This window comes from Rattus rattus, chromosome 4 (assembly GCF_011064425.1).
Source record: "Rattus rattus isolate New Zealand chromosome 4, Rrattus_CSIRO_v1, whole genome shotgun sequence".
In the NCBI taxonomy this organism is placed as follows: domain Eukaryota; kingdom Metazoa; phylum Chordata; class Mammalia; order Rodentia; family Muridae; genus Rattus; species Rattus rattus.
Window position 1 is genome coordinate 29,517,927 of NC_046157.1, and position 12,538 is coordinate 29,530,464.

The following is a 12,538-nucleotide window of genomic DNA, read 5'->3' on the forward strand; positions in this document are numbered from 1 at the left end:
GGACAACTCAAAGTTTACCTTGAGACTTGATTGAGCTTTGAAGGTTCCCATCTCTACAATCTGCCTTAAGAACTAATTCAAGTTCGATGTTTTGGGAAGCCTAATTACCTCTATTGCCACCTACTGGTAAACTTACCCCAAGTCTCATGGAATTCAGCTGAAGGTTTTCCTGCCCTCTAATGAAACAAAGCTTCAGTAAGAAGAGAAATGAGCAGCCAAAGACATTTTGCAGATGTGGCAGTGACCACTTGGTTTCCACATGTGGCAACTAGTCAGGAGGGTAAACTGTGTGTGGCCAGGCCATGTCCCTTAGTGGGTCCCTAGCATAGAAGTAGAGCCCACAGGGGTTCTCAGAACAGTTTCCTGGGTAACAGGTTATCTCCTGGAGTTCATTTAAATATGGGATGTCCCCCCTGCCCCAGTGTGGCAAAAGACTAGTTTTTAAAAACACTGAACAATTTTGAGTGTTGATTTTTAAAAGTATTAATCAAAGTGAAGTGTTTGGGTTTCCAAATGAACATAGTAGCCTCTCTCTCTCTCTCTCTCTCTCTCTCTCTCTCTCTCCCCCCCCCTCAGTTATTTCACCTGCAGCCTCTCTGTTGCTTCCCCCCTCACATGATTGACTCTCCAGCCTTTCTTACACTTGGCTCCTACTCCGTGTTTTTTCTTTTTTAACATGTTGATGCAATTCTCACAGGTATTATCACTAATAATGTGAGCATTGGTTCCTTTCCTCGTGGTTTTCAAACTGTGGGTCTTGTCCCCTTCAGGGTTGATTGACCCTTTCACAGGGGTCACCTAAGGCCATTGGAAAAACACAAGCTATTTACATTACGATTCCTAGCAGTAACAAAATTACAGATTTGAAAGAGATAATTTTATGGTTGAGGGTCACCACAACACGAGGAACTGTATTAAAATGACTGCAGCATTGGAAAAGTTTCTATCTAAGGGCTTCTTAGTACAAGCCTATTTCATTCTACTCTGTTCTTGGTGGTTTTGCAGGTGTAATATATGGTGCTAAACATAGCCACTATCTAAAACTGTGGGTAATTTCAATTGTTAGTTTGTTATGTATGTGTATTTCTGTCACAAGTATGTATATACATATTTATTTGTACACATGTGAAACGGAGGGAGGGGGACCTCTTTCAGAAACCTTGCAGGTCTCTGAAGAGAGCATATTTCTCCCTGTGCTCTGAGCAAAGGCTAGTCAGATAAGTTAATGAAGAAAAGTATAAGATAGTATATTTAAGCTTTGCCCATGGTTACCTATGTATTTTGATAGTTGACACCCACTTAGCCACACATCCTACATAAATACACAGACCAAGGAGTCCCTCGGGCTGCCTTCTCAGACGCTAGCTTTGAGTGTAGTCTGTACATCAGCTTGGCCGGGCTGTAGGAAAAATAAGCAGGCGCTCCCAGCCAGAGGAAGTCATTTGCAGCTCCTCCCACACTTACTGGTGGAATCTCCTTATTTAAAACAAACAGAGCTGGAAGCTGCAACTCCAGTGGCGGGCTATTAGCAAGTTCAGTTGTCAAAACACAGAGCTGGTCTTTAAACATATAAAATGGGACAGCCCAAAGCCAACTCCTGACCATTAGTGCCTGTGTAGCCGGAGCCTCCTCTGCCATCGCTATGGGACCCATGACGGCCACGTCTTCTGAACACCCATAAGCTATGTTCAGAGTTTACTTGACCCCTCAGAAAGGCTCCCCTCTCCTTTCTCTCCCTTCCTACCTCTCAGCATGAGCTCTTGCTGCAAAGATAATCCAGCTACCATCTTCTACTAGGTCCATGGCTAGTCAAGTGAGTTTTTGAGAGCCATAGGGAAACCAGGTTTACTACCCAGCTTCACAGATAAGACAGTTCCTGTGGAGCCAGCTAAAATGGCCGAAAGAGGAAAGTGGACAGCTGCTTTTGGGGGATCGGGTTCATTTGCTGTTTCTTGTGTCCACAGCACGGCCCCATAGAACACAGGATGTGCAAGTACAGACCTGGTCACTTCCAAGCCGAGGAGGGAGGTGTCACTCAGTATCCTTTAGTTTGTCGTAGACATCTATCTTCACTTTGCTGCAGATGAAAACAGAATTTGTGGTAAACACGGATTGGATTCTGGTCATTAAGAGCACCAACTGCTCTTTCAGAAGACCCGGGCTCGGTTGGTTCCTAGCATGCACGTGTAGCCTCACAACCATCTGTAACTCCAGTCCCAGGGTTGCTGACGTCCTCTTCAGGCGTCTCAAAGGGTTCACAGACATACACGCAGGCAATATGTGTATATACATAAACTAATTTTTTAATTAAAAGAATAAACTCGATCTCTCAACTTATTTGCTGTGGTATACCTTCCTGTAAGAAATAATATATTAAAGTAGTGTCTGTAGGGGCTGAAGAGAGGGCTCAGAGGTTAAGAGCATGTACTGCTCTTGCAGAAGACCTGAATTTGGTTCCCAGCACCCCACTAAACAGTTCATAACAATTTGTGACTCTAGTCCTAGGGGACCTTACGCCTCTGGCCTCTGAGAGCCGTGGGTAACTTTTCCCTTTTCTTTTACTCTTTGTTTTGAGCTTTTTAAAGAATATTATGCATCTATTTTTCTCATGATCCAAACAAAAGTATATATGCTTATCTTTTATAGTAACATACATACATATGCATGTTTCTGTACACATGTGTGTATTCACATGTACATGTATATATGTATGAATAGATTTTAGATATTGTGCTATTCAGTGTAGAGGTTCTTTCCCACTTGATTTAACTCTCAGAAGACCTACCGTTTTCTACCTATGTGATCTTGAGTAATTCACTGTGGTGTTTTGAATGAAAATGGTCCTCATAGTCTCATAGGGGGTGACATTATTGAATGTGTGGCCTTGTTGGAGGAAATGTGTCACTGGAGGTGGGCTTTAGGTTTCAGAAGCTCAAGCCAGTCCCTGTGCTTCTTTCTCTTCCTGCTCAGCCTGCTGATCCAGATGTAGAACTCTTAGGCCCTCTCCAGTATCACATCTGTCTGCATGCTGCTGCCTTGCTTTCCATTGTGATGATAATGGACTAAACCCCTCAATGTAAGCCAACCCCAATTAAATGCTTTCCTTTACGAGAGTTGCTGTGGTCATGGTGTCTCTTCATAGCTATAGAAACCCTAACTCAGAAACTTGCTCTTCAAATCTTAGTTTCCTCCTTATCAAAATGGGAATATTTAACATTTTCCTCCCTCAATGACTGTGTGAATGTAAAGTAGTGAATTCTCCCTGAAGAGCATCCAATATCAATACTCCAACATCTCTCACTCCTCACAGGAGAGACATCCTAAGGATCCTGGTGGAGCTGGTCTAGAGAAAGGGAGTAGCTTCATTTGCTGGAGGCCGCTGTCATAGTGGGCCACAGCATGATTTCTTGCTATTCTTCAATTATGCCTGAGAACTGCTTGACCCAAATTTGAGATTAATGCAGTCCTAAGGGCAGTAAACCAGTGTAAGTAATGGACCGATGTGGTAAAAGACAAGCACATGTGCTTTGGATTTGGAAAGACCAGAGTTTAAGTTTTGCTAATTACTAACCGTGCGACCTGAGGCAAGTGACTTAGGTTTCTGGAGTCTTGATTTCCTCGTGTTTGATAATTCTAACATCCGTGGAGCCCTTATGACATGCCAAACTCGGGCTCAGGATTTTGTGTGTGTTGTTTATTTCAACAGCATAGCAATTCCATGGCTTGTAATTGTGTAATTACTGCCTCTTCACAGGTGAGGAAGGAGTGACGTAAGCTACAGTCCTCCAGCCATGTACTAGGAGAACAAATTTCCTCCAGCCATCCCAGAGTGGGAGTGTACCCTCTTCTTCACTCTGCAGTCAAATAGCCATTCCTAGCTTTTCAGCTCAGTGGGCTTCTTTTGTTTTGTTTTGTTTTGTTTTGTTTTGTCTTGTCTTGTTTTACGACACATGGTTTTGTTATGTAGCCCAGGCTGACCTTAGAGCCACAGTTGTTAACTCAGCCTCCCGAGTGCTGCAATTATAAGCAGGTACTGCAGTGATATAAGCACTAGGAAAGTACTATGGGATGGTTATAGAGCTGCACATATGCTGGGGGTTGATCTAGTGCTACTATGTATTCAAATGCTAAATTCTATTTCCCAAGATCTGATTGCCCCAAGGCGAGCAAATTCTCACATACACCATCTTTTCTGGGCAAACCTTCCTCCTCAATTTAAAACTATTGGTTAAAAAAAAAAAATGGCTACAGGCAATTACTAGAAGGACTAGAAGTAGGCTTTCAGTTACCTGGCTGGGGGTTGCAGGTAGGGGAGAAAAGGGAAGGAGAGAGGAGAGAAGAAACTCAGAGAGAACGGGAGGTCTCCATTAGTCATGATGGACCAGCAGCACACATCAGAGTGAAATGCTTCTCCTGGACATCAGATTCCTGGAGCAGAAACAACCTGGGAAGACTCACGTGGCAAGTATTTGGGGAGCCCAGTTGGAGAAATAGCCATTAGAGAAATAGATTAGGGTTAATTCCCCAATAGTCGTTCAGGGTCCAATAAATAAATCACAGTAATACTAATTAATTTACACACATACACAGTGCCCCTAAAGGCTTATGTGGGGAAGCGTGTTCCAGTTGCACTTGCATTTGTGGTCTCCAGGGCACATTACCTGGTGTGATGGTTTGTATATCCTTGGCCCAGGGAGTGGCACTATTAGGAGGTGTGGCCTTGTTGGAGTAGGTGTGTGGGTGTGGGTTTTAAGTCAGTCTTCCACTAACAGCCTCAGGTGAAGATGTAGAACTCTCAGCTCTGCCTGCCTCATGCCTGCCTGGATGCTACCATGATCCTACCTTGACGATCATGGACTGAACCTCTGAACCTTTAAGTTAAATGTTGTCCTTTATAAAACTTGCCTCAGTCATGGTGTCTGCTTGCAGCAGTAAAACCATAAGACACCTGGGTCCCGTCTTCCCTCCTTTCTTTTTCCTTTGAGAAATTCAAAGAGAGGCAGCAAGTTGCAAAAGGAAAAACCTTTTAATCTGCTACATGATGTCTTTTGGATAATTGCACTGATATTTTTTATTCCAAAGTGTAATGGTTACAGTCTACGGAGTCCTTGTCAGTCAGTGGATACTGGGCTAAGGAATTTACCCATGAAAATTTCAGTACCGCTCAACAGTAAACTAAAGAATTCTTCCTTATTAGTACGGTTTTGCAAACTAGGAGACCAAGACTCGGATGCAGTGAGAACTAGCTGGAGTTCCCATGGGTGGCGACCCCAGGTGGCCCATTACTGACGTCTGCATTCAGTCATCACCTTACACTTGTGTCCTACTTTCTTTCTCATTGTCTGCTGCTGCCTGTGCTCACAGAGTGACGCGAAGGGTTACTCGCATGCTGCTTAGGACTATTTTCATTCTGGTCAACTTGACGCGAGCCAGGGTCATCTAGGAAGAGGGAACCGCAGTTGAAGAACAGACTCTGTCAGGTTGGCCTGTAAGCAATTCTATGGGGACATTTTCTTGATTAACGGTTGATACAGGAAGGCTCGGGTCCATCCACTGTGGGCAGTACCACCCCTGGGCAGGCGGCCCTGATTGGTATTTTTAAAATGCTGAGGGGCTGGAAAGATGGCTCAGCGGTTAAAAGTAATGACTGCTCTTCCAGAGGTCCTGAGTTCAATTCTCAGCAACCACATGGTGGCTCACAACCATCTGTAATGGGATCTGATGCCTTCTGCAGTGTCTGAGGACAGCTGCAGTGTACTCATACACACACAGACATACATAAATCTTTAGCAAACAAACGAGTTGAGAAACCATGGGAGGGAAGCCAGGAGACAGTATTCTTTCACGGTCTCTACTTTAGATCTTGCCTTTAGATTCCTGCTCTGACTTTCCCTACTGATAGATGGGGACCCTTTCCAACCAAACCCTTCCCTCACTAAGTCGCTTTTGGTCATGATGATTGTCTCAGTGATCACAGACAGAAAGTTAGGAAACTCTGGACTCAGATAGTTCTGGAAAGATAGCTAAGAATAGAACATTTCTTTTTTCTTTCTTTCTTTTTTAAGCTAAGGAGGCAGAATTCACTTTGAAGAGGTTGGGGTCATCCAGGAACACCTGAGAAAGGATGTCACACTCTGGAATCTACCACCTACCGCAGTAGTCACTGGATCTACTTACCAATTACTTCCTTCCACTTACTTCTAAGTACAAGGTTTATGGAATGTCTTAGAGTCCTATGATTGGGTGGAATGGACTCTTGTGGCCAGTTAAAGTCTCTGATTATTTTTTAATTTAATTGATTAACTTATTTTTGGTGGTGCTCACATTATGCAAGTTCCCTACCACTGAGCCAAACCTCCCTTGACATTTGATTCTTTTTAGAAACGACATGTGATGGGGGCTAGAAAGATGACTCAGCCATTAAGAGCACTGGCTGTTCTTCCAGAGGTGCTGAGTTCAGTTCCCAGCAATGACATGGGCTCACAAGCATCTGTAATGGGATCCGATGCTCGTTTCTGGTGTGTCTGAAGACAGTGACAGTGTACTAATATACATAAAATAAATAAATAAATCTTATAATAGAAAGAAAGAAAGGAAGAAAGAAAGAGAGAGAGAGAAATGACATGTGACACTTCCAGGTTGCATCTTAGAGCCTGAGAATTTCCAAAGCCTTATTTTTCCTTCAGTACAATAACCAGTAGCATTGAAGATGCCTAGTTTATTGGACTGGGCCACCCAAAGACTGCAAAGAATAAAAATTCTGCTGACTTCTGGTGAATATGTGGGTGGCTTCAGTGAAAAGTAAATATTTGGGTTTTGTTGTTGTTGCTGCTTGTTTTGCTTTGCTTTTTTTGAGACAGGGTCTCTATGTAGCCTTGGCTGGCCTGGGATTCACCATGAAGACCAGGCTGGCTTCGAACTCACAGAGATCTGCCTGCTTCTGCCTCCTGAGTGCTGGGTTTAAAGGTATGTGTCAGTAGGCTCAGTTCAAGTCTTCGTTCCCTCCTCTCTCCCTGTGAGGGGTTTATTGGGGGAGAAGGGAGAAGAGAAAAGGACGAAGGGGGCGACGAAGAAGAAGGGGCAAAGGGTTGAGGATCTTTGCCTTTCATTTGGGCCATGACATAATTGCATGTACTGCTGCGCACAGGTAAATTGAAGTGGACACAGGCCGGTGAAGTGAACTCTGGGAATGTATGGCGGTTTCCATGGCTATATCTTTGTTCTTTTAAGTCACTCAGTTTGGGGTCATTTGTTACTTAGACGATTCTGACTGATACACTCATAGAGTGTTTTATGGATCAACGCTGCACAGATTTCCAACGTGTGGTTGATGTGAGGTTAATGTGAGAAAAGGAACGAAGAAAGGGAGGAGGAAGAGGGGACTGAGAGAGGAAGGAGGGGATGCTAAGGTTTGGTTCTGTAAAACCCTGCAGGAAACTTCTATTTTGAAGTAGCTCCAAGGACGAATGCTGGCTAAGAGAAGCATGCAGCCTCAAAGTATCAGGCTTGGGGGCTGAAGAGACGGCTAAGAGGTCAGGTGCACTTCCTGGATATAGATAGAGAGATCCCAGCACGCATATGCTGGCTCTCTGGCATATGTAACACCAGTTCCTGGGGGATCTGATGCCCTCTGCTGACCTGGGTGAGCTCCTGCAACCTCATGGTGCATATACCCGCACACAGGCAAAACTCCTACACATACAATAAAATTAAAAAGAAAGTTAGGAGTGTGTTATTTAATGCCACTGGAACTTAGTAAGGCAACTATCACTGAGTATTGTTGACTGTAAAATATGTTGGTCTATTATTTTCTGAACAATAAAACCTTTAGAGATACATACACTGGGGACGTCTTATTTACTTTTGGAATTTAGTTTAGCCGAAATAAATATGACTTTTCTGGTTAGCTTTTTAAACATTGCTGGATTAATTCTTTGCTTTTCTCATCAGTCAAAGTGTCTAGGGGTTGGGAGGGTGTCTTAGGAAACTAGCATACATGCTTTTCAAAAAAATTAATAAAATCCTTATGACTTAAAATAGAGTGTCAGAGCACATTCATATTCCAATAAGGGTTTTTCCCCACCTCTATCCCCTCTTAAAACAAGTAAATATTTCAGCCCAAACTTGAACTTAATCTGAAGACATGTTTCTCTGGCAGAGTGGGATGTGTTGCTGTGTATGGAGGTTGCCTGCAGTGAGTCATCCTGCAGCTCAGTGGCCGTGGGTCTTAGACGGGGCCTCCTTCCAGACTCCGTCAGCCCAGAGGAAGGAGGAGGAGGGCAATGAGGAGGAGGTTAGAAGAGGCCAGTTTTTCTCCCTGAGAAACAGCCTACGTTTGCAGGAAGGACTGCATGGTTGAATGCCTTTCCAGCTAATTTCCAAATGTTCCCTCTCCTTCTTGCTAGGCGTTACTCCATGACTCCAGGCACCATTTGCCAGCAAGTCACCATTTCTGTCATTACCAGATAGTTTCTGGTGTGCAGGCACCACATCTTATTCACCCTTCTCCCCCTTCCCCAGCTGTTGACAGGTCCACACAGAACCTGGGCACAGTGGAGGCTACCAACAGGACCCGTGTCCATCTTGCACACTGCAACCAACAAGCTGGTTCAGAGAGGAAGGCAATGTCCTCATGTCTGCTGTCACCTACAGGAAGAGAGGGCTAACTTCTCAGCTCCCGTCTTCATATGCGCCTGCTTTCCTCATCTCTTATTTGAGTCCGTGAACATTGAACAACCTTCTGTGTTATTCAGCAAATAAGCTGTTGTGCTAGTCAGTCCTATGTCAGCTTGATATAAAGTGGAGTCACCTTAGAAGAGGGACACTTAGCTGAGAAGATGCCTTGTCTTAGTCAGTGGTCTATTGCTCTGAAGGGATGCGGTGACCAGAGCAACTCTTATAAAAGAGAGCATTCAGAGGTTTTGTCCATTATCCTCATGGTGGGGAGCAGGAGAACATGCAGGCAGACGTGGTACTAGAGTTGGAATTGAGAGTTCTACATTAGGATCCAAAGACAGCAGGAAGAGGGAATCATTGGGCCTGGCTTGAGTATTTGAAACCCCAAAGCCCGCCCCCAGTGACAGCTGTCATCCAACAAGTAGGCCGCACCTACTCCAACAAGGCCACACCCCCTAATTCCTGTGAAGCACCACTCCCCAATGACCAACATTTCAAGTGTATGAGCCCATGGGGGCCATTCCTATTCAAACAACCACATTCCCCCACCAGATTAACTTGTGAGCAAGCCCGTGGTGCATTGTCTTGATTGATGACTGATGGGGGGACTCAGCTCTTTGTGGATGCCACCCCTAGGCTGATGATCCGAGGTTCTACAAGAAAGCAGGCTGAGCGAGCCATGAAGAACAAGTCAGTAAGCAGCCCTTCTTTATGGCGCCTCTGTCTGTTCCTGCCTTCCCTGAACTTAAAGGTATAAGAGGAGGAAACTCTTTCATCCCCAAGTTGCCTTTGATAGTGGTGTTATCACAGCAACAGAAAACAAACTAAGATGGCGGTCCTCACTCAGGTGCAACAACTTTGAAGACAATGGTTATTCCTTTGTTTTTGTGTAGATAGACTCTCTTTCCCACATATGAAACCCCTTATACCCTCCCTACAGGAGACTGGTGTCAGTCCTTTAAGGCTCACGAGGCAGACCTGACGGACTGTTTTGTGCCTTAGACCACCCTATGAGCATTGCCATCCTAACCAATGGACATCTTCTGTTGGAGTTTTTAGTAGGAGGATGCTATCGCTCCTTGGCAGTCAGTTCACCCTGCCAACATGTCCACTGTGCCCACTGTGTGCACCTCTGGTCCCTTTGGCTGGAAGGGGGCATGCTTTTAGAGAAGAAGAGGGTCAGTTTGTGGTCATTGAAGTCTACAGAAGCTCCATTTTTACTCGTAAAGTAGCTCACACAGGAAGGGAAGATGGTTCTGAGGAAAGGGCTGGAGTTTTCTAGGTAATTTCCACTTGAAACAGAGTGGGCAGAAACAATCAGGACACAGCGGAGCCTCTAGGGACCTATTCTTCACCAAGCATTTTCCACCAGTGGCGTAGCTGTGGCTACATCTTTTGCTTGGTTCTCAAGCCTAGCCACATGACTTTACTCTCTCTGTGACAGCAAGGAGGAGGATCGGTGAAGGCTGGACTCATACGAAAACCTTTCATGAAGATGAATGAGGGATGCTGTGTAAAGCTTCTCTGATGGCAGAACTCTGTGTTTTGATGGCTGAAGCTACTTAACATGAACAAGTTTGCACCTGGACTGGAAAGTCAGGCCCTGAATGTATCAGAGGTTTCCTACCCGCAAGCTCCCAAGTCAGTGGTACAGCTCAGGGCTAGAAATCAAGAACAGCGAGATGCAATGACAGAAGTCACTTTACACATTTGGGAAAGGAACATAGAAAAGGAACAGAACAGAGCACATAAGAAAGACACACCTCCATGGCTTCTTTGTGTTGTGGCCACAGGTATTATAATTTTAAAAGAAAAATACAATGTGTCCAATCTACTGGTCATGGCAGCTCAACAATGGTTTTAAATGCTCCTACCCCAACACGAATAACTGTGTGTTTTATTTACAGACCTCATCTTGTTTTTATACAAGACTTCGCAGCCAAAACTATTTGCCCCAGAGCTATTTAGAAATGTCTTATTTGAAGGCCTCACAAAAGAGCCGACAGCTCCAGCCTCTTCTTTTATGACTGGGCCCATTAGTTGAAATGCTGCTAATATCATGCTCCTCTGTGTGAACTCACTCGGGCTCGCCTTTGGGAAGATGCCGTTTATGATTAGCACAGGGCAGCACAAGGTCACCCGAAGCCAAACATGCGAGTACAAAAGAAAACAAAAACAAGTCATTATCTAATTTTGTGAGTCATTCCCGTCTTCGCGGACGCTTCCAGATAGCGCGTCAGCATCTGACAAACACACAAGCATGGAGTGTGTCTCAGCTCACGGAAGGACGTCCCAGGCCTGACTTTCCAGGTGAAAAGTCTAGTATAAAAACAAGATGTGAGCTGGAAATAACGCAAGGAGTTTGTCGTGTTCTGTTAATGTCTTCCCAAGAAATAGTTAAAATAAGAGGGAAAACCACTATTGGAACTTGGGTGTGCTGGTGCATGTCTTTTAGACCAGCACTTGGGAAGTAGCGGCAGGCAGAACTCTCAGTTTGATGCCACCCTGGTCACCAAATCGCGTTCTAGGACAAACAGGGCACAGACACAGAGAAACTCTTGTGGGTCTTGAAACAAAATGAAGGAAAAAAGTAGAAAAGAAGAAAGAAAAAGCTTGCAGAGCTGGTCAGTTGTGGTCTATACCTTTAGTCCTCGCACCATGGAGACAGAGGCAGTCAGATCTCTGAGTTTGAGGCCAGCCAAATGAATGAATGAATGAATGAATGAATGAATGAATGAGAACATTACTGTTGAGTTTTCATGCCCAATAGATGTTTCTTCTTTTAAAATATAAAGTCTCTGGCTACAACCCATGGAGCCCAGTGAGATGTGTCTTTTCCTTGAGTTCAGCCATCATTCTTTTCTGTGTTGATCTTCTGACTTGCGTTTTATTGTCATTTATGGATTACATGGCTTCTGTCATTGCATGTTGCTGCTGACCGCTCTCCTGTCGCTTACTCCCATCACTACCACCTCAAGGACATCGACCACGCTACTGTTGAAGCTGACCCTGTTATTTGGGTGGCATGCTATAAGGATAAAAAGCATCCACAGAAAACACTCTGATAAAAAAGGGTTGTCATCCCAGTTTAGTTACAAGATTAATACCAGAATATGAAAATTTTAAGATGAACTCTGCCTGACTAGACAAGCTGGATTAGTGTATGGCCCCAAGCACTACTATGCCCTGAGATACATAAATTTCTTCAGAACTGGAAAAGGTTTCATGCAGAAGTCCATGCAAGATTTTCCTTTGGATTTTCTTCAAAGATTTCTGGCTATTGTGATGATTAATCTTCAGTGTCAACTTGACTAGATTTAGAATCATCATGAACTAATACTTCTGGGTTTATCTGTGAAAGTTTCCCAAAAGGGTAAAACTGAACTGGGAAGACCCATCCTTAATGGGGGTGGCACCATCCCCTAGGGTGGGATCCTGGACTGAATAAACAGAGAAAGTGAGCTGAGAAGCATTCCTCCCTCTGCTTCCTGACTATGGAGTCAACGAGACAACCGCCCCACACTGCTACCACCATGCCTTTCCCACCATGATGGACTATACTCAAACTGAGAGACAATATAAACTCTTCCTCTCTTAAACCACTTTTCACCAGACATTTTGCCTCAACAAGAAGTGTGAAAAAGACCTTAATTGAAAAAAAAAAAAAAGATGAACATACCTAGAACCTGGCCCATAAAGCACTGTTAAATGAAGGTCTTCTATGATCATATCAGCTCTAACTCTTCAGTGCTCTGTCATGTGTCTTCTTTCTGTTTTCCTCTGAAATATGTGACTTCACAGTCTTGTGTGTGTGTGTGTGTGTGTGTGTGTGTGTGTGTGTGTGTGTGTCTGAGAGACAGAG